Source organism: Salvelinus sp. IW2-2015, linkage group LG27 (assembly GCF_002910315.2).
Source record: "Salvelinus sp. IW2-2015 linkage group LG27, ASM291031v2, whole genome shotgun sequence".
Lineage (NCBI taxonomy): Eukaryota > Metazoa > Chordata > Actinopteri > Salmoniformes > Salmonidae > Salvelinus > Salvelinus sp. IW2-2015.
In genome coordinates, this window is record NC_036867.1 from 14,197,558 (window position 1) to 14,221,491 (window position 23,934).

Genomic DNA, 23,934 nt, shown 5'->3' on the forward strand with positions numbered 1-23,934 from the left:
GACTATGTTCTATTGAAATGTCAAGAAATTTGTAATATTAGTATTTGAAATTGGATTTTTCCTTCCCAAACCCATAAGAAATTCACAACAGACATTCACATAGTTGAAGAATTTATTTTTGTGGGTAAATGGGAACCAATAGCTCTAAATTGCTTTTTAAAGAGTCCTGACAACTTAAAAATGGGGGTAACCTAATGACTTCTCAATTTGATAACAAAAAAAACTGCAAATAATACAAAATAAATCAAGTCTTCACAGTAGGTGACAAAACAAAATCCATGAGGTGCAAATATTATTTTCTTAACCAATCCCTCAAAAGAGACCATTAATAATATTAATATTAACATCAACATCAATAAAAAAAATTACAATTTAAAAAGAGGCCCAAATCTCTAGCAGCAGTGATAGTGGCTGAAGTGAGTTTGAGCAACGGGTATGGGATGGGTGTTGGGCGACCATTTCGGACAGTTTATGCGGAGAGGTCGCTACTGTTAAAGCGCTCTTGGTCYTAGACCTCCGCGATGACCTTGCGACCCCCAAACCAGCGGTCGTTGAGTGCCTGGATGGCCTTGTTCATCTCCGAGACCATGGAGAACTCCACAAAGATCTTGACGATGATCTCGGCATCCTCCTCCTCCCCCTGCTTCTCCTGGTAGATGATGACCCGGTTGACGGCACCAAACTTGCCGCACTCCTCTGTCACCTCGCCCTCCAGGTCGTCATCGATGTCCTCTGGCCCCACCATGTTCCGTAACACCATCACCGTAGACTGGGGAGGGGAAGACAAGTCAATATGTATTCCTACCCAAATCGCATTACATTAAAAATATTATCTACTTTTCAGTGAAAGTACTGCAACTTTTGTAATTTTTTTGCATTTAAACAAGGCAAATACAGTGCATTCGGAAACTATTGAGACATTGACTTTTTACAAATTTTGTTACATTACAGCCTTATTCTAAAATGGATCGAATAAAAATCTTCCATCTATACACAATAACCCATAATGACGAGACAAAAAAAGAAATATCACATTTACATAAGTATTCAGACCCTTTACTCAGTACTTTCTTGAAGCACCATTGGCAGTGATTACAGCCTCGAGTCTTCTTGGGTATGACACTACAAGCTTGGCACACCTGTATTTGGGGAGTTTCTCCCATTCTTCTCTGCAGATGTGTGGTGCCAGGACAACAACCTCTCACCCAACGTGATCAAGACAAAGGAGATGATTGTGGACTACAGGAAAAGGAGGACCGGGCACACCCCAATTCTCATCGACAGGGCTGTAGTGGAACAGGTTGAGAGCTTCAACTTCCTTGGTGTCCATATTAACAAAATTTRTATTTTCTATTTCACCAGGTAGGCCAGTTGAGAAAAAGTTCTCATTTACAACTGCGACCTGGCCAAGATAAGGCAAAGCAGTGCGGCAAACAATTACACAAGGGAAAAACAAAACGTACAGTCAATAACACAATAGAAAGTCTATATACAGTGTGTGCAAATGGCGTGAGGTGGTAAGGCAATAAATATGCCATAATGGCGAAGTAATTACAATTTAGCAAATTAACACTGGAGTGATAGATGTGCAAGTAGAAATACTGGTGTGCAAAAGAGCCAAAAAGTAAATAAAAACAATACGGGGGATGAGGAAGGTAGTTGGATGAGCTGTTTACAGATGGGCTGTGTACAGCTGCAGCGATCGGTTAGCTGCTCAGATAGCTGATGCTTAAAGTTAGTGAGGGAGATAAGTCTCCAACTTCAGCGATTTTAGCAATTCGTTCCAGTCATTGGCAGCAGAGAACTGGAAGGAAAGGCAGCCAAAGAGGAGTTGGCTTTGGGGATGACCAGTGAGATATACCTGCTGGAGTGTGTTGTACGGGTGGGTGTTATGGTGACCAGTGAGCTGAGATAAGGCAGAGCTTTACCTAGCAAAGACTTATAGATGACCTGGAGCCAATGGGTCTGGCAACGAATATGTAGCGAGGGCCAGCCGACYAGAACATACAGGTCGCAGTGGTGGGTAGTATATGGGGCTTTGGCGACAAAACGGATGGCAATGATGGACTGCATCCAGTTTGCTGAGTAGAGTGTTGGAGYCTATTTTGTAAATGACATCGCCGAAGTCAAGGATCGGTAGGATAGTCAGTTTTACAAGGGTATGTTTGGCAGCATGAGTGAAGGAGGCTTTGTTGTGAAATAGGAAGCCGATTCTAGATTTAATTTTGGATTGGAGATGCTTAATATGAGTCTGGAAGGAGAGTTTACAGTCTAACCAGACACCTAGGTGAACAGTCCAGAGTAGTGATGTTAGTCGGGCGGGGGCAGCAAATTGGTTGAAAAGCATGCATTTAGTTTTACTAGCGTTTAAGAGCAGTTGGAGGCCACGGAAGAAGTGTTGTATGGCATTGACGCTCGTTTGGAGGTTTGTTAACTTCTCTAGGATAGGGGGCAGCATTCGGAATTTTGGATGAAAAGCGTGCCCAAATTAGACTTCCTGCTACTCATACCCAGAAGCTAAGATATGCATATTATTAGTAGATTTGGATAGAAAACACTGAATCATGTCTGACTAGAACAGAACTTATTTGGCAGGTGAAACCGAGGACAAACCATTCAGATCTTTTTTTTTGGGGGGGGGGGTCACTTTTCAATGGGGTTCCATTGGGAATCCAGATTTCTAAGGGACCTTCTTGCAGTTCCTATCGCTTCCACTGGATGTCAAAAGTCTTTAGAAATTGGTTGAGGTTTTTCCTTTGAGAAATGAAGAAGTAACACTGTTCAGAATGAGGGTAGAGGGAAGTGTACTCTTTGTTAGAGGCGCGTGACCTGAAAGAAGTTACACTTTGTTTTCCTCCGGTATTGAACACAGTAATCCCATCTTCAATTTTATCGATTATTTACGTTAAGAAATACCTAAAGCTGTATTACAAAAAGTAGTTGAAATGTTTGGACAAAGCTTACAGGTAACTTTTGTAGTCATGTTGCGCGAGTTGAAACCGGTGTTTTTCTGGATCAAACGCACCAAATAAATGACATTTTGGATATATATCGACGGAATTAATCGAAACAAAAAGGACCATGTGTGATGTTTATGGGACATACTGGAGTGCAAACAGAAGAAGCTCGTCAAAGTAAGCATGAATTATATCTTATTTCTCGTGAGGGTTGAAATATGATGGTCGTTTTTTGCTATCCTCAGATAATAGCATCGTTGCTTTCGCCGTTAAGCTTTTTTGAAATCTGACACTTTGCGATTCACAACAAGTGTAGCTTTATTTGGTATATTAATGTGTGATTTCATGAAAGTAATTTTTTTTGTAATTTATTTGAATTGCGCTCCTGCATTTTACACTGGAGGTCCGGCCAGTTGGATGCTAGCTCCCCACAACCCAGAGAGATAAACAGTGTCCAAAGATGACCAATGATATACCTCACAAATGGTGTCGTCAACGTGTAGAGTGCATCAGGAGCATCACCAAGCAAGCCAGAGAGACATCATTCAGATATACAGTGGGAGACACCAAAGTTATTATAACACTTACAAATCCCTTGTCAGTTTCCTACTGACAAAGCATGTAGACGTAACTGTACCCTTCTTGATCTATATACACTTCAACATGTGAGAGATGTCACCACTAAAACAGAATCCACGAAAAATCAACATTGTATATTTTATAAGTATAATTAGTTCATCTTTTGACCACATAAATATTGATCACCTACCAACCAGTAAGAAATTCCGCTCTCTACAACCCTGTAAGTTTTCTTGATGACAGCCCTCACTTTCTCTCACTTGCATTACCCTTCTTAAACTCCACCTGTCTTACCGACTACTTAGCGTGTATAAAAGAGACCTTCCACACACTACAATACAAACAGACTTCCCAACCTCCCTACACCACAATGGCCTAAGAACCAGCAGAGCTCAGTTAGACAGTCAGTGGACTATAAAAATTTTAGACCCAGCAAGCTGATGGCATACACACTGAAAAAACAGTCAATCTGTGAGAAATAGGCACAATCGTGTGCGCAATTATTAGAAAATGAAAGACGTTCAAATTGACGGTCAATTCCACCCTTCGTCTGGGCTCCATTGCAAATCTCACTCGCTGGGGCATCAATATCATGAAGAAGGTGAGGATCAGCCAGAACCTACACGGCAGGACCTGTCAATGACCTGAAAAGAGCTGACACAATCTCAAATAAAACCAAATTAAGTAACACACCACGCCGTCATGCGATTTAATATCCTGCAGTGCACGCAAGTCCCCCGCTCAAGCCAGTGCATGTCCAGACCCGTCTGAAGTTTGCACATGACCATCTGGTGATCCAGAGAATGGTGAAGAAGTCATGTGTCTGATGAGACCAAAAATAGAGCTTTTTGTCTAAACCCACTCGCCGTTGGAGGAGAAGCAAGGATGATTACAACCCCAAGAACAACCATCCAACCGGAAGCATGGAGTGAAACATCATTCTTGGATCTTTTCTGCAAGACAGGACGACTGCACTTATGAGGAAGATGATGCCATGATCGCAGATCTTTGGCCACACCTCCTTCCCTCAGTAGAGGCATTAAATGTCGTGGCTGGGTCTTCCAGCATTGACAACGACCCGAAACACACAGCCAGGGCAACTAAGGATGCTCCGCCTAAGAAGCATTCAAGTCCTGAGTGCCTAGACATCTCAAAGACCTGAACCCAATAGAAAATCGTTGGAGGAAGCTAAAGTCCGTATTGCCCAGCGACAGCCAAACCTGAAGATCTGAGAAGTCTGTATGAGATGGCCAAAATCCCTGCTGCAGTGTGCAAAACCTGGTCCAAGAACTACAGGAAACGTCAATGAACTCTGTAATTGCAAACAAAGTTCTGTACCAATATTAAGTCTCTTTTCTGATGTACAATACTTATGTCATGCAAGTAAAATGCACAATTAAATACTTAAAAATTAACAATGCTGATTTTCTGGATTTTGTTTTAGATTCTGTCTCTCACAGTGAAGTGTTTACCATGATAAAAATGACAGAAACCTCGACATGCTTTGTAAGTAGGAAAACCGCAAACATCGCGGGTATTCAAATACTTTCTCCCCACTGAATATATATGAGAAAAGAGAGTCACCAGAGAATTGAACCCGTGGGTTAAACCCCATAAGAGACTGCCAAAGAGTCCGGAAAACAACAGAGCCCCCGTCCGATTTGACAACTGAAGCTACATATTCGTTAGAAGTAGTTGGTGAAACACAGGCGAGACGCATCATTGAGAAACCAAGGATGTTGAGTCTCCGATAAGAATACTGTGATTGACAGTCAAAGCCTTGGCCGAGGTCGATGAAAGACGCTGCACAGTAGTGTCTTTTATCGATAGGCGGTTATGATATCGTTTAGTACCTGAGCATGGCTATGTGCACCCCGTGACCAGCTCGGAAACCGGATTGCACAGCGGAGAAGGTCAGTGGGATTCGAAATGGTCAGTGATCTTTAACTTGGCCTTCGAAGACTTTAGAATAGCAGGCAGGATGGATATAGGTCTGTAGCAGTTTGGGTCTAGAGTGTCACCCCCTTTTGAAGATGGGGATGACCGCGGCAGCTTTCCAATCTTTAGGAATCTCGACGATACGAGTGGTTGAACAGACTGGTAATAGGGGTTGCAAACAACGCGGCGATAATTTAGAAAGAGAGGGTCCAGATTGTCTAGCCCAGCTGATTTGTACAGGTCCAGGTTTTGCAGCTCTTTCAGAACATCTGCTATCTGAATTTGGGTGAAGGAGAAGCTGAGGAGGCTTAGGAAAGTAGCTGCGGAGTAGTTGGCCGGGGTAGCCAGGAGGAAAGCATGGCCAGCTGTAGAGAAATGCTTATTGAAATTCTCGATTATCGTGGATTTATCAGTGGTGACAGTGTTTCCTAGCCTCAGTGCAGTGGGCAGCTGGGAGGAGGTGCTCTTATTCTCCATGGACTATACAGTGTCCCAAAACTTTTTGGAGTTGGAGCTACAGGATGCAAATTTCTGTTTGAAAAAGCTAGCCTTAGCTTTCCTAACTGACTGACTGTGTATTGGTTCCAAACTTCACTGAAAAGTTGCATATCGCGGGGACTATTCAATGCTATTGCAGTCCGCCACAGGATGTTTTTGTGCTGGTCGAGGGCAGTCAGGTCTGGAGTGAACCAAGGGCTATATCTGTTCTTAGTTCTCCATTTTTTGAAAGGGGCATGCTTATTTAAGATGGTGCGGAAATGACTTTTAAAAGAACAACCAGGCATCCTCTACTGACGGGATGAGGTCAATATCCTTCCAGGATACCCGGGCCAGGTCGATTAGAAAGGCCTGCTTGCGGAAGTGTTTTAGGGAGCGTTTGACAGTGATGAGGGGTGGTCGTTTGACCGCGGACCCATAGCGGATGCAGGCAATGAGGCAGTGATCACTGAGATCCTGATTGAAAACAGCAGAGGTGTATTTGGAGGGCAAGTTGGTAAGGATAATATCTATGAGGGTGCCCATGGTTACGGATTTAGGGTTGTACCTGGTGGGTTCCTTGATAATTTGTGTGAGATTGAGGGCATCTAGTTTAGATTGTAGGACGGCCGGGGTGTTAAGCATGTCCCAGTTTAGGTCACCTAACAGTACAAACTCTGAAGATAGATGGGGGGGCGATCAATTCACATATGGTGTCCAGGGCACAACTGGGGGCRGAGGAGGGTCTATAACAAGCGGCAACAMTGAGAGACTTTTAAAAGTAGGTGGATTTTTAAAAGTAGGAGCTCTAATTGTTTGGGCACAGACTTGGCTAGTATGACTCAACTTTGCAGGCTCTCTCTGCAGTAGATTTCAACTCCTCCCCCTTTGGCAGTTCTATCTTGACGGAAAATGTTGTAGTTGGGGATGGAAATCTCAGAACTTTTGGTGGCCTTCCTAAGCCAGGATTCAGACACGGCAAGGACATCAGGGTTGGCAGAGTGTGCTAAAGCAGTGAGTAAAACAAACTTAGGGAGGGAAACAAACTTCTGATGTTAACATGCATGAAACCAAGGCTTTTACGGTTACAGAAGTCAACAAATGAGAGCACCTGGGGACACGCAACATTAACCTCCACATCACCCGAGGAACAGAGGAGGAGTAGGTTGAAGATACGGCTAAAGGCTAATCAAACTGGTCGTCTAGTGCGTTGGGGACAGAGAATAAAAGGAGCAGATTTCTGGGCGTGGTAGGATAGACTCAGGGCATAATGTACAGACGGGTATGGTAGGGTGCGGGTATAGTGGAGATAAAAACCTAGGCATTGAGTGACGATAAGAGAGGTTGCATCTCTGGATGCACTAGTTATGCTGGGTGAGGTCACTGCATGTGTGGGAGGTGGGACAAAAGAGGTACCTGAGGCATGTTGAGTGGGACTAGGGGCTCCGCAAGTGAACTAAAACAATGATAACTATTCTAAACAACAGTAAACAAGGCATATTGACAGAGACAAAGCGAGACATAAAGCAATCACAGGTGTTGATTGGGAGAGCTAGCTTAGACAACAATGGGTAAGACAACAACAGCTATTCAGCTAAGACAACAACAGGTAAAATGGCGATGAATAGGCAGAGAGGGTCAGTTAATTTCTCAATAGGGGGGCGCTATTTTCACTTTGTAAAAAATCGTGCCCAAATTAAACTGCCTCGTACTCAATTCTTGCTCGTACAATATGCATATTATTATTACTATTGGATAGAAAACTCTCTAGTTTCTAAAACCTTTGAATTATATCTGTGAGTAAAACAGAACTCATTTTGCAGCAAACTTCCTATAAGGAAGTGAAAAATCTGAAATCGAGGCTCTGTTCCAGGGCCTTCCTATTAATTTGCCTAAAATCTATGGATCTACATGCGCCTTCCACTAGATGTCAATAGGCAGTGAGAGGTGGAATGGGGTGTCTAGCTTGATCTGAGGCCGAACAAGAGCTTTTGGAATGACGTGACCAGAATTTTCATTGTCTTGGAAGGCGCGAGAAGGGACCCCAGATTGCGTTCTGAAAAGCTTTCGATATAGACGTTAGATATCTCCGGCTCTGATTTTATTTGATATATGTGATAAAAACATCATAAAGTAGTTATTTTAAACCGAGTTATATCAGTTCTTGCGATTTTGGCATTTTTTTCTTGCGTTATGTGATGTTGGGCACGTTTGTGCCCACATGGCTAGCTTTGGTTGCTAATTCGACAGGCGAAGAGGACATTCTACAACAAACAACGATTATTCTGGACAAAGGACAACTTGTACAACATTCTGATGGAAGCTCTCAAAAGAGGAACCATTTATGATGTTATTTCGTATTTCTGTTGAAAATGTTTAGACCATATTCCGCGCGGCTGATTTTGGGCGCTGTCTCGCTATAACGTAAGCTGTATGTCGTACTAAAGTTATTTTTAAAAATCTAACACAGCGGTTGCATTAAGAACTAGTGTATCTTTCATTTGCTGTACAACATGTATTTTTTAGTAAAGTTTATGATGAGTTATTTGATTAGATTAGGTGACTATCCAAGGTTTCTCCGGACAATTTTTWGCATTTTGACTACGTATTCACATTGTAAAACCACGATTTGTACCGCTAAATATGCACATTTTCGAACAAAGCATATATGTATTGTGTAATATGATGTTATAGGACTGTCATCTGATGAAGTTTGTCAAGGTTAGTGTTGCTGAAAAACATCCCCACAGCATGGGCTCCCGAGTGGCGCAGCAGTCTAAAAGCACTGCATCTCAGTGCTAGAGGCGTCACTACAGACCCTGGTTCAATTCCAGAACGTATCACAACCGGCATTGATTGGGAGTCCCATAGGGCGGCGCACAATTGGCCCAGTGTCTTCCGGATTAGACCGTCATCGTAAATAAGAATTTGTTCTTAAGTGACATGCCTAGTTTCCTCCAGAAGTGACGCTTGGCATTCGAGTTCAATCATGGTTTCATCAAAGCAGAGAATTTTGTTTCTCATTGTCAGAATCTTTAGGTGCCTTTTTGCAAACTCCAAGCGGGCTGTCATGTGCCTTTTACTGAAGAGTGGCTTCCGTCAAGCCACTACCATAAAAATGTCTGATTGGTGGACTGCTGCAGAGATCGTTGTGTCCTTCTGGAAGATTCTCCACAGAGGCTGTCAGTGACCATCGGGTTCTTGGTCACCTTCCTGGCCAAGGGCCTTGTCCCCCGATTGCTCAGTTTGGCCGGGCYGCCAGCTCTAGGAAGAGTTTTTGTGGTTTCAAACTTCTTCCATTTAAGTGATGGAGACCACTGTGTTCTTGGGGAACTTCAATGCTGCATTTAACTTATTTAACTTTGCCTTGTTCAGGGGCAGAAAGACAGATTTTTACCTTGTCAGCTCGGGGATTCGATCTTSCAACCTTTCGGTTACTTGTCCAACGCTCTAACCACTAGGCCCATGGGGCGGCAGGATGCACCTGAGACTCGAAATTGAGCTCATAGCAAAGGGTCTGAATACATATGTAAAAGTATTAATAGTATAATATAATAGTAGATAGTGTATTCAGAAAGTATTCAGACCCTTTGACATCTTCCACATTTTGTTTACATTTCAACCTTCTCTAAAATTGATTAAATACATGTGTTTTCCTCATCAATCTACACACAATACCCCATAATTGCAACGAGAACAGGTTTAGAAATGTTTGCAAATGTATTCAAAATAAACCGGATACCTAATTTACACATCGACCCACAGCATCATGCTGTGTGATGTTTTTCAGCGGCAGGGACTGGGAGACACATCAGGATCGAGGGAAAGATGAACAGAGCAAAGTAGAGAGAGATCCTTGATGAAAACCTGCTACAGAGCACTCGGGACCTCAGACTGGGGCGAAGGTTCACCTTCCAACAGGACAACGACCCTAATCACACAGCCAGGACAACGCAGGAGTGGCTTCGGGACAAGTCTCTGAATGTCCTTGAGTGGCCCAGCCAGAGCCTGAACATGAACCCGATCGAACATCTCTGGAGAGACCTGAAAATAGCTGTGCAGCGATGCTCCCCATCCAAACTGACAGAGCTTGAGAGGATCTGCAGAGAAGAATGGGAGGAACTCCCCAAATACAGGTGTGCCAAGCTTGTAGATACATACCCAAGAAGACTTGAGGCTGTAATTGCTGCCAAAGGTGCTTCAACAAAGTACTGAGTAAAGGGTCTGAATAATTATAAATGTACAAACATTTATAAAAAACTATTTTTMCTTTGTCATTATGGGGTAGGTGGAGGGGGGGGGACAATTTAATCCATTTTAGAATGAGGTTGTAACGTAACCATGTGGAAAAAGTCCAGGGGTCTGAAAACTTTCCGAAATAACTATATTTACGCACACATCTTCATGTCTGATCTTACCTCTGATTTCCTCAGCAGTTTCTGCATGACCATGTGTCTGGCGCTGCTTCCTGAAATGCTCATGTGTTCTTGGTCGCTCAACATCTCCTGGCCTGTCCCATCCTGCAGCATCTCTTTCTCCTCCTGCTTCTTCTTCTGAAGCTCTTGTAGAGAGGGGTTGAGTTGGGCTGGGTTGGTGATCACAGGCGGTGAAGCCAGCACAGGGTTGACCAGGCCCACCTGGGGCAGCACTGGCAGGTTAGGACGCACTGGAGTCACACCTACAGGGACATTCACACACATGAGCCATACATAAATACATCTTCATTAATATGGTTTCCGAGAGAACATGGCCATTCATAGGAGTCAAATCCTCTGTTGCAATGTCATTGTTTGTCTAATTGGTCACATGTGAACAAACTGTAGTCAAGTTTTTRTTTTAACACAATCTCAAATGAGCAGGATCAGATGGAAAAACTACAAAACCTGGCTGACCAGATAATCCCGCTCAACACTGTAGCATTGAGTAGATAAGATACACACTTTAAATCATTTAGAACGATCCTCTAACCCTCTAAAAAGATTCAAAACAGACCTAAGTGAGTGCATAGGTCAGTGGACAATACTCTTTGTACTCACACATGTCTCGATACACACCTGTGATCATTCCGGGGGCCTGGGCAGCCATGACTGCCTGAGGGATGCCCATGGAGSCCATTTGTCCCATTTGTCCCATTTGTCCCATTTGGCCCATCTGACCCATTTGGCCCATCTGGTTCGCCCCGGCCATCGCCCCCAAGATGGACGCCCCGGTCACAGCCTCCTTGAGAGAGGGGCGGGACGCATTAGCAGGAAAACACAGTGAGGTTGCACAGTCAGACTTCATACAGCATGTATAGTGCTCTACTCTGCATTAGGGTTGGGGGATGTCCACCTTTGTCCTATCGTGATTAAGTACCCACAAAACATTGCGATATTCAATGATATTGGCCCCCTATTGGCCAACCCCCAAAAGACTTCACAAAAAGACCATTTTTAAAKAGACCGGTAAAAAAGGACCACCAGCGCGAGCTCGCAGGATAGTCGGGAGGCAAAGTCATTAATATTCTTGAGTTAAGTCAGGTGACTGGTTGAGCCTTCTAGGGTGAGTGACGTCACCCAAGACTGGTTTAGCTTGTTCGCCAGCATGAGCACTAAGCACTGAACAACTTGGGAAACCCAGCTTCAGCTTAATTAAGAAATAAATTAAAGCCTTACCAGCTACCTAACCAATCCATTTCACTGTCCGATCCTTCATAAAACGAGTCCACTAATTGTTATTTTTTACCTTCCCGCAAGCTGTCTGTTGCTTGATATGAACAAGTTAACCCAAATGTATCAAATAATAGGTCATCCACGACTAGTTGGCTAGTAACATTTGTGGCTATTTGCTGGCCAGTTTGCTAGCTAGCTACATTTCAGTCAGTAACTATCCTTCTAAAATGCAGTGGTCACTGGATAAACTATACTGAACAAAAATATAAACGCAACATGTAAAGTGTTGGTCCCATGTTTCATGAGCTGTAATAAAAAGATCCCAGATTGTCAAATTTTGTGCATAAATTTGTTTACATCCCTGTTAGTGAGCATTTCTCCTTTGCCAAGATAATCCATCCACCTGACAGTGTGTGGCATATCAAGAAGCTGATTAACAGCATGATCATTACACAGGTGTACCTTGTGCTGGGGACCCAAAAAAAGTCCACTCAAATGTGCAGTTGTGTCAACACAATGCCAGAGAATTGAATGTTAATTTCTCTACCACAAGCTGCCGATGTTTTAGAAAATTTGTCCGACCTCACAATCGCAGCTCACGTGTATAGCATTGGGTGGGCAAGCGGTTTGCTGATGTCAACATTGTGAACAGAGTGCCCCATGGTGGTTGTGGGGTTATGGTATTGGCAGGCATAAGCTACGGACAATGAACACAATTGCATTTTAAATCGATGGCAACTTGAATGCACAGATACTGTGATGAGATCCTGAAGCTCATTATCGTGCCATTCATCCGCCGCCATCACCTCATGTTTTAGCATGATAACGCACAGCCCCATGTCTCAAGAATCTGTACACAATTCACGGTAGCTGAAAATGTCCAAGTTCTTCCATGGCCTGCACATTCTCCAGACATGTCACCGATTGAGCACGTTTGGGATGCTCTAGATCGACAACATGTTCCAGTTCCCGCCAATACCCAGCAACTTCGCACAGCCATTGAAGAGAAGTGGGACAACGTTCCACAGGCCACAATCAACACCCTGAATAATTCAATGCGAAGCAGATGTGGCGCACTGCATGAGGCAAGTGGTGGTCACACCAGATACTGACTGGTTCTGATCCACACCTTTACCTTTAAAAAAAAAATTGTTTAAGGCATCTGTGACCAACATATGCATATCTGCATTACCAGTCATGTGAAATCCATAGATTAGGGCCAAATGATACGCATTTTAAGAACCATCATTGAAGCTGGTGGTTCCTACTGGGTTTAGGTTCGAGGCGAGATAAGTTATCAGCCATGTTTTGGTAAGGGCTCGGGGTGATGTCACGCAAACAAGAAGGCTCAACCAATCATCCTACGGTTATTGATGACTTTGCCTGCGGCTATCCTACGAAAGGAAATTTAGACAACGGGAGGGACGAGAGGAATCATGCCAAAATATATTTTGGAGCCAAATCTTTTATTTTAAGATAATTATTCCTCACGGTTGGAGCTGTGGCACGAAAGAGGTGTGTGTGTGTGTGTGTGTGTGCGCCGACGTAAAAGTGACAGTCAGGAGCCTCGTTGGCTGTTCGTCGTGTGATGGGCCTGGGTGCAGAACACGCAACTGATGTGATAGAGAATCGCCTATAGACTGACTTTCACAAATGTTACTATTTGAAAGCTGCAACTTTAGAACATTAAACACTATTAGAAWAGCCTATATAGGAAATACTCATAACTTTAACTTGTCTTAATGCTTTTGATAGGCTATTTTAATTAGTAGGATTTGGACTTTGGCCGTTCGGTTCGCAAGGACAAGGATGCATGCATGATTTCTTTTAGAATAAGCTTCTCAACTATAAGGTTTCTTCAAACTACTCCTTCGATTTTTCAATCTTGCTAACGTTTATTCTCCCTCATTATCTTAGGCCGATCAGGTTATTCAAATTACTCAACTTTGAMAACTCCTAATGCCTAGAATTCAGTCAGATAAATTCATTGTTTGATCATGAATAGCGCGGCGGGAGAAAGACTTAAAATAGACACCTGCGGTAAAAAAATGAAATGAGCTTCAACTTTATTAGAGGTCGACCGATTAAATCGGCATGGCCGATTACAAGTTTTCATAATRGGTAATCAGCATTTTTGGACYACGATTATGGTCGATGACATTGCATTCCACGAGGAAACTGTGTGGCAGGCTGACCACCTGTTACGCGAGTGCAGCAAGGAGCCACGGTAAGTTGCTAGCTAGCATTAAACTTAACTTAGAGAAAACTATCTTCACAATCACTAGTAACTACACATGGTTGATGATATTACTAGGTTAACTAGCTTGTCCTGCGGTGCATATAATCAATGAGGTGCCTGTTAATTTAGTCATTAAAACTCGTTTTTCAACAACTCCACAAATACGTTGTTAACAAACTATAGTTTTGGCAAGTCGGTTAGGACATCTACTTTGTGCATGGCATAAGTAATTTTTCCAACAATTGTTTACAGACAGATCYTTTCACTTATAATTCACTGTATCACAATTCCAGTGGGTCAGAAGTTTACATATACTAAATTGAATGTGGCTTTAAACAGCTTGAAAATTCCYGAAAATTATATCATGGCTTTAGAAGCTTCTCATAGGCTAATTGACACCATTTAAGTCAATTGGAGGTGTACCTGTGGATGTATTTCAAGGCCTACCTTCAAACTCAGTGCCTCTGCTTGACATCATGGGAAAATCTAAATAAATCAGCCAAGAGCTCAGAAAAGAAAAGTAGACTTCCACAAGTCTGGTTCATCCTTGGGAGCTATTTTCAAACGCCTGAAGGTAKCARGTTRATCTGTACAAACAATAGTACGCAAGTATAAACACCATGGGACCACGCAGCCGTCATACCGCTCAGGAAGGAGACGCGTTCTGCCTCCTAGAGAGGTCCTAACCGACTTGCCAAAACTATAGTTTGTTAACAACAAATTTGTGGAGTAGWTMAAAAACAAGTTAACGACTCCAACCTAAGTGTATGTAAACCTCCGACTTCAACTGTAAATAAATCATTCTGACTGGACATTTTGTGCTGCTTTGTTGAAAATCTTAMCTCTGTCTACATTGCTCTTTCATTCTGTAAATTGTTTAACATTTATTGAAACTGCTATAGCCTGCATAACCTAAGGAATAGGCAACTTGGCGTGGCCGTGCTGCCCGGTCAGCTTTTTACTGCTTGGTGTCAGTCAGGTTGAAATATATATATCTCGTCTGTCACAATCAACGATGGCTYTTACCTTCAATATCTGATACTGTAAAATAGCCCAATCCTACAGTCCTCAAGGCTCATGTCAGATTAATAGAGCCAAGCCAATGTACAATATTCTACAACTACAAATTGTCAATATAAACATCCACTAAACTCATAACAATACTATTTATTACTAAACAGAAGTATGACTACTGTTAACAGTGCCAGATATAGCAGTGAGACTCCAGGGAGTAATTAGCTTCCACACCCAAAAGCACTGAACAAAAATATAAACAAGTGTTGGTCCCATGTTTCATGGGKTGAAAAAATWAATTWATCCCATAAATGTTCCATATGCACAAAAAGCTTATTTCTCAAATCATTAACAAATTTGTTTACATCCATGTTAGTTAGCYTTTCACCTTTGCCAAGATAATTCATCCACCTGATAGGTGTGGCCTATCAAGAAGCTGATTAAAGACGCATGATCATTACACAAGAGCACCTTGTGCTGGGGAAAACACAATTTTTGCAGTTGTCACAAAGCCGCAGATGTTTCAAGTTGAGGAAGCGTTCAATTGGCATGCTGACTGCAGGAATGTCCACCAGAGCTGTTGCCAGAGAATTGAATGTTAATTTCTCTACAATAAGCTGCCTCCAATGTCAGACCACACGTAACCTCTGGTGGGGGGGAAAAACTGATTCTGATTGGGCTATGCCCTCCAAGGCCCAGCCTTGGCTGCGCCCCTGCCCAGTCATGAAATCCATAGATTAGGGCCTAATGAATGTATTTCATCTAACTGGTTTCCTTATACGAACAATAACCCAGTAAAATCTTTGCATGTTGCGTCAACATTTGTGTTCAGTATATTTTTCAGGAAGAGCTTTGCTTCTTAGTATTATAGTACTTAGAATTACAAGGGAAGAGGGCCAGCCCTCTTTTCACAGGGGATAAACTTTTGCAACCGTGGGTTGAGCTCACATCACAACAAGCAGACATGGCACAGCACATGTTAGCAAACACAGAGTAGTGAACATAGAATACGTTATATTGCCCAGCACGGGTTCTGCATTATCAATTCATCAAATACTGTACTAAATTCTACAGCAGGGCACATCAAAATATATGTTAATGAAAATAGAACATTCAGCTTTATATACACATACATTACATTTCTATCGTTAGTATATTAATTATACTTAGCACATTTTAATAAAAGGTCACACCTAYCTACCTACAGTGAGCTCCAAAAGTAGTGGGACAGTGACAAATGTTTAGTTGTTTTGGCTCTGTACTCCAGCACTTTGGATTTGAAACGATACAGTAACTGTTAAAGTGCAGACTTTCAGCTTTAATTTGAGGGTATTWTGATATCGGGTGAACCATTTAGAAATTACAGCCCTTTTTGTACATAGTTCACCCCCCATTTTTAGGGGACCAAAAGTATTGGGACWAATTCACTTGCGTATTATATTAAAATATTTAGTATTTGGTCCTATATTCATAGCACGCAATGACTATATCAAGCTTGTGACTCTACACATTTTTTGGATGTATTTATTGTTTGTTTTGGTTGCATTTCAGATTATTTTGTGCCCAATAGAAATTAATGGTAAATAATGTAGTCATTTTGGAGTCACTTTTATTGTAAATAAGAATAGAATGTTTCTAAACACTTCAACATTAATGTGGATGCTACTGTGATTATGGATAATCCTGAATGAATCGTGAGTAATGATTAGTGAGAAAGTTAGAGGCACAAATATATATTTTTTGTAGTTACAGGTTTGTCGCATCGCTGCAACTCCTGTACGGACTCAGAAGGCGAAGGTTGAGAGCCATGCGTCTTCCAAAACGCGATCCCGCCAAGCCGCACTGCTTCTTGACACACTGCTCCCTTATCCCGGAAGCCAGCCGCACCGATGTGTCAGAGGAAACACCGTACAACTGCCAACCATGTCAGCGTGCATGCCCCCGGCCCGCCACAGGAGTCGCTAGAGCGCGATGGGACAAGGACATCCCGGCCGSCCAAACCCTGCCCTAACCCGGACGATGCTGGGCCAATTGTGCGCCGCCTCATGGGTCACCCGGTCGGCTTCAACACAGCCTGCGATTGAACCGGGCCTGTAGTGACGCCTCAAGCATTGGGATCAGTGCCTTAAACCGCTGCGCCACTCTGGAGGCTAGCACAAATATTTGTACTACTTTAATACACATAAGTGACTTTGTCCCAATATGTTTGGTCCCCCATGTACAAAAAGTGGCGTAATTTCTAAATGGGTCACCCGATACGGCTGAAATTACCCTAACATTAAAACTGACAGTCAGCACTTTACCCTCAGTCATTGTATCATTTCAAATCCGAAGTGCTGAAGTACAGAGCCAAAACAACAAGGAAATGTGTTGCTGTCCCAATACTTTTGGAGCTCACTGTATATCAGAGGTATATTTACCTGGAAGGCCAATAGATCCCTTTGGAAGGGAATCATACTTGCCTGGGCCGTTATCTTAGCGGTGGCTGCTGCAGCAGCCACGGCTGCAGCGGGCGGCAGGCCACCAGGCTGGGTGGGGGTCAGCATGGGCATGGGCGGGGTGACGGCCTTGCCCACCCGCAAGTACTGGCCCCCCAGGTCAAACAGGTTCATGGAGGACACTGCATCCAGGGACGACTGGGGCTTGTCATACTCTGCCAGGGAGAGAGGGGGGAAAAGGAGAAGTTAGGAGGACAAACACACAGCAACAGCACATCCCGAGGGCCGCCACCCGCCAGGGGCCTCTCTGCTCACCGACGAAGCCAAAGCTCTTGTGTCTTCCTGTGGTGGGGTCCCTGGCTAACGTGCAGGACTTGATCCTCCCGAAGGCCTCAAAGACGCTCTTGATGTCCTCGTCTGAGAGGTCAGGGTGGACGGAYGCKACGWAGATCCGGTTGTAGGCGCGRGCCTCCTCTGCCAGCTGGTCGATGATGGGTTGCGCCTGACCAATGTTACCTGGCCGCCCCACCTACAGCACAGATACCAGCACAGGGCCAATGAGTGGGYTGTCACAGCCCACTGACCGAGCAACGCAACACCTCGAGCTCCAAAATCACCTAACGCCTTCAACTGGAGCAATGCAATTAGAGATCGAAGGAGACCATTTCTCTTTGCAATTGGTCCCGTGTGGCTCAGTTGGTAGAGCATGGCGCTTGCAACACCAGGGTTGTGAGTTCGATTCCCACGGGGACCAGTACGAAAATGTACCAAAGAAAAAAATGTATGCACTCACTACTGTAAGTCGCRCTGGATAAGAGCATCCGCTAAATAACTAAAATGTAATCGCAGCCCAATGTATTCTTTGCCAAGTTTCCACTAGCCTTGCTAAACAGCATCTTTCCACCAGGGCTTTCTGCAAAGGCTTAGGTAATACGAGTGARGTGAAACGTGACAACCTGCACTATAGAGTAGAGACAACGCCTTCTATTGACACTTTTCTCACAATCTCCCTTTTCTTTCTGGATTATGGAAACTGACAACATACCAACAACTCAGATAGTCACTTTAAAATCGTCACCTGGAAATTAACTAGAGCGAAGATCACGAAAAAATAAAAAAAGAGGATCAACTAGTGGAAATGCTTATAAAATTAACAAAATAAAACCACACGTGTGGCTAGCACTACACTTTCTAGGACCGAGAAGTCGGAGGCATCTCCTCTAACTGTACATCTATAGCCTAGTGTTTGGAGCGTCTCTATAAGCGGCTATGTAGTATATGATCTGTGCTGCAGGTGGGGCGGCCAAGCGACACCAACCAGGCGCAGCCCATCATCAGCACATCTCGGACACAGAGCAACACATCATCGTACGCTGCCCGGGCTTCCTAGAGGAACTGGTCACTAAAACAATGTGGTGATGACATCATGGAAGCAGAACACAGCACAGACATTCACAAAAAACAAACAAAAAAAACACCCGCGCGCACACAGACATGCGCGCACACACACAAAACACACGCACCCAAACACACACACGCATACCTGTAAATGAATTGACATACATACAAGCAAAGAAAGACAAAAGAAATGAGTGGCTTTAGATACACTTCCATACAGAATTTAGAAAGACTACCAATTAGTGATTCACACAGAAATAATAGTTCAGTTACACYGAAAGAGCGAAATGAGGATTTCGAACTGGCTCCATGCGTTCTCGATAGAAATGAAAAGAAAACAAAAAGGTTAAAAAGGTAATAGCAGGAGCACCCCTCTTTCCAGGGGTATAGAGGGGGTTCTGAGAGGTCCACTTCCACTGGGCCGGACAGGCTGACTCTCCAGGCCACTCACCTTGATGTTCCTGCCCCCAAGCATGACTGAGTTCATCTGCTCCAAAGCCAGCTGTGCCGCCTCCGGGATCTCATACTCCACAAAGGCAAAGCCCTGCACAGACAGACACAACCATGGGACAACAGTCCACCGCATTACAGACACGTGCATGCCACATTCTCCTGCTGTGCTTCAAAAGTTTCCCCTCACATTATTTAGTACAGATCTAATTCTAATCACATTGCAACGCTGTGTGATGTGGTTTAAGGGTGCTCTATACACGGACCTTGTGCTTCATTGTAACGGAGTCCCATGACATGTCAATGCTCTTGATGGGGCCAAAAGGGGCAAAGGCCTGTCTGATGGTGTCCTCCCCGAGCTCATAGTATATGGAGCCCACATACACCCGGCACATGATGGCTAGAGCACGCTGACGCTGAGCCGCCACCTGGTAACCCCAGAGAAAAACACACCATGATGTTTAGGGGGTCTAAGAAAGCAAGAACACACAAAAATAAATCTATCTAGATGTGTATGGGTAAATTATTATTTATTTATTTACATTGAAATGTCATTTATTTGTTTAATTCTGTATGGTGTTTACTTTTCCCAACAATAGACGTACAGGCCAATGTCAGGGACAGATGCAATCTGGGCATACGTGACAGAGTCCCAGACAACGATTTTGCGACTATCTACACAAAGCTTAACAATTTGGTGAATGCAGGCACCCAAACAGCTAAGTAATTAAAAAATGTATATTTCTCATTACTGCATTAATATGGGTGAAAGCACTGAAGGTGACAACATGGATGTCCGCTAATATTTGGCTCCTGAAACTGACCTGTAGTCCAGGGCTGCATATACTGTATATTGTGACATTTCAACATGGTGCACAAATGAAATAAAAACCTATATCAGTTGAATAGCATCCATTAAAAGCCTAAGGAAAACATTTTACACTTACGTCTCTAAGGGGAGTGAGGGATGGTTAACCACTGAAAGCAGAGTTTACTGGGTCCTTTACTCAAGTATTTTTACTTGAGCATAGCTGCTTTTACTATCACCCACAGCAAAACTAACAGCCTAATCTATTACAGAAGAGAAAAGTGATTTCCCCTGTTACAACATAAAAATTTGAGATTGCCAAAAATTCCTGTTTGAGCAGTTCTCTCATCTTTGGTTACTGAAAGAGACTGCTAACCCTCTTTAGCCCCACACCAAAGCTGGCTTTTTCAGCTTCAATCAATGCAAAGTACCAGCATATTTACAAAGAAGACATGGACCTCCCCATGTTAATTTTCTCAACCACCCTTGGATAGCCATTTCAGGCTAGTGTAAAAAGCCATCATACTGCTAAAATGCCCCGATGAAGTTTATATTGTGCTCAAATGTATGAATTCATACATAACGTCCTAATATAAATCACTTTGTGTTAAAAAAAATAAAAAATAAACATCAACAGCTGTTGCCACTAGTGGAAGTACTTCAGGGTATTTCTTCTGAAATGGTGCAGTGGGCATACAAACACATGGCTTCATTAACCGGACTGAATTATGCAGAAACACTGGTCCCTCATAATTAMAATATTAAAAACCATGTCTTCTTTTGAAATATGAGTTCTTTGGTCAGCTGCTATGGCTATGATTGAGGCCAGAGTGGCCGATCAAAGAAGGGTAACCGTCCTTTTTAACAGGAATGCGAACAGAGAAAAAAGTTTAATAATCTATTGACCGATTGTAAAGGTGAGAGAGGATCGCCAAAGCCCATTGTCACTGCTGCCATCTGAAAGACAGTAAAGATGAAAAAGATGCTGAAAAGTAGGTTAGATATTTAAGCTTTGCTTTTTCAAATGTCATTACTTTSATATACATCAGCTAGACACACATCCCCTAAAAGACTTTCAGGACTGATATGACTTTCCCTCTGCAGTCCCACCCACTCCAATCTGCCCCGAAGCATTTCACAACATTTCCCCACATTCAAGACATTCAAACACCCTATGTGGGACCAAGTGCAAAGCATTCAACATGTTTAACTAAGTCTTCATGTTGATCTTCTCCAGCTGAAAAAGAGAGGCAGAAGCAAGAGGACATACATCCCTATCCCATCACCGTAAGCAGAGAAATACACTTGTATATGCTGTGCTGCAGTTGTGAAGGATGTTACAATTTTTTTGTGCTACTGAACAATCAAGTAATGTTTGTAACGACAAAGTTACTAGSGCAGATACTTTTAACTGTATATGTGATAGTCCAAGTTACTCTCAGAAATAAGGCTAAAATCGAGTGCATGTGGTTGGTGTTAAGAGAAGAACATATGGTCAAGAGGATGGAGAGTTTAGTTGCAGGAGTACAGAATTCAGCACGTCTCACCTGCAAGTTGGTGAGCTGCTGTTGCTGATGGGCAATGGTCTGCTTCACCAAGACACTCTTAATGCTCTGCTCCATAGCATATTTCTTTGCCTGAAGAAAAGTCAGTCCGCGTGAGAGAGAATAGTGGAACTGCAGGCAAATTGACTGATCTTGAGTCATTACGTATACACCTGTATTTAGTCATGTTTATGTAATAGGCTCACCCTTTGTAGAGCCTCCTGCTGCTCCGGGGTGAGAGGCGGCAGGCCAAGCTTCCCACCTGTGCCCTGTCCATTCTCCATCATCAGAGCTGTCCCTCCCTGAAGAACCACAGCAAGAAATAAATAAATACACATCTGAGCATCCTCAGAGACAGGAACACATATTCATTGGAGAAATTAATAACATTTGCTGTGCCATGCACTGCACATTTGGTACGCTGCATCTCTGTTCTACTATGACCATCTTTAAGAGATTTGAGGTATAGAGATTGAGAATCATCACAGTGCATATATCGTACAGGAGAAGGGGAAGCAGTTCATCTTGATTTGGATAGTTATAGGCCTAAAAGCACAAAATCAGACCAGTCACCAGAGATTGGAACGCACAATGGGTGCGAAGAGATGATTTCCTTACCTACAACCTGATAAACGCTGGGACCACCAGAGGCAGGATAACCCCAAGGGGAAGAGTGATGGGGAGCCTTAACAATTCAAAAAGTCTGAGAGAGAAAATGTTTTCAGACTAATATGTTAGCAGCTGCAAGGCGGTAAACTTGGTATCCTCCATTTGCACCGAGTGTTTGCCTASCTAATTTCCTACCAATTTAGCTAGATAACTATGTAGCTAGTTAGTATATAATGCATAGTGTTCGTATYGAAGCAATACAAAGCTAGCTTAGTTCGTTGACTGACTTGATAGACTTCAGTAAAGCTCAAATTAACGTCGGTCGGGCTAACGTTAGGCGAGCTATAGTCAGTTAACTAGCTAACGTAGCAATCTAGCTAAGCTGGTCGTTGCATCGTTAGGCTAAATAGCATTTCACCATTTTCAATCATGACTCATGCATTGTAATTCCAACAATAGTCTGTCACACTAGCAGCTCGATCTGTGATTAGTTGGCTACAAATACGACACATTTAGCGATTGCTTTATTTGTGTAGCTAAWTAGCATTAGCCAGCAGCAAATTGTCGCAGTAGATAGCAAGCTAGCTAGCTAAAAGGCCTCATGCCTAAATTCAGGTTTTGTAAATTAAACATGGTTAATGGGAATAAACCCGTAATTCCCACAATAGATGTATACGCACAACTATTAAACAAACAGAACAAAGAAAACAATAACTGAGTTCATATTTAACTTATTTWGCAAGCTATTTACCGCAATCTCCGTCAACGCCATAAGCACACCTTCTTGAATAGGCCCCGCCGTTCTTCTTCTTCTTTAAATTGAATTGGCGGATTGCGTCAAACTGTGAGGTGCATACACCGCCACCTCCTGTCCTGAGTGTGAGGCCGGTCACGGGCCACTGACTGTATCCCTATACAGCTACACAAAAATGGAAGGGAAKAGGACGGGGAAAAGGGAAGAAATATTGCCCTATAAACAACAACTCAACAGTATTACGCTACTTGGCCCTATCTGATCCTACACCAGGCCGGCAGCTTGGGAGAACAGCAAACCATCTTCAACCATCTTGTACACCCAAGTACTTCTCTGCAGCTGCCACCACAGCATCTATTTTATGTGATTTACATTCCATTTCTYCAGTACAGTTGATAACCATGGCTTTGAATGCTAAGAAGGCAACCTTATTGAAGCACATGGTATTCCCATTGCTCTCTATTGGCCTTGACCTACTCACAGGGAGCCTCTTAGGATGCCTTGCTCTGGACCCATCTTCCTCTACTACTCTCTTCACTGCCTCAGAATATGACACCTTGTGTGCTACTCTGACCCTGGCAACCTCGACCTGTCTTTCTCTAACTGMACACTTCTGATCTCCAGCAACATGGGTATCCCTCAATGATGTCTATAAGAATAAGGTGTTTTATTGTCACATACACTGGATAGGTGCAGTGAAATGTGTTGTTTTACTGGGTAAGCCATAGAAGTACAGTGCCACTTGAGCAAATTAGGGTTAAGTGCCTTGCTCAAGGGCACATTGTCAGATTTTTTGATTTGTCAGATCGGGTGTTCAAACCAGCGACCTGTTCGGTTACTGGTCCAACTCTCCAACCGTTAGGCTACTTGCCACCTTGGATTGCCGATGTTATGTATTGGCCAATAAGAGGCCATATTGGCACTACTCAGAAAAGCAGTCCTCCATAGGAATMAATGTCACATATAGTCCTCTTTAAGGGTGTTTTCACCAATTTCTGTGAACTCAGTGCGGTTCGAGTTATTTTTTGTGCAGTGTTAACACTCCAAAGAAACATAGACACCTTCAAAGAGCCCCCCG

At 43.2% G+C, this 23,934-nt stretch overlaps 1 pseudogene; it reads right to left on the reverse strand.

The window, feature by feature from the left end:
* Positions 1 to 98: 98 nt before the first annotated feature.
* On the reverse strand, positions 99 to 22,939 carry LOC111953940 (poly(U)-binding-splicing factor PUF60-like; annotated as a pseudogene).
* Positions 22,940 to 23,934: the final 995 nt, after the last annotated feature.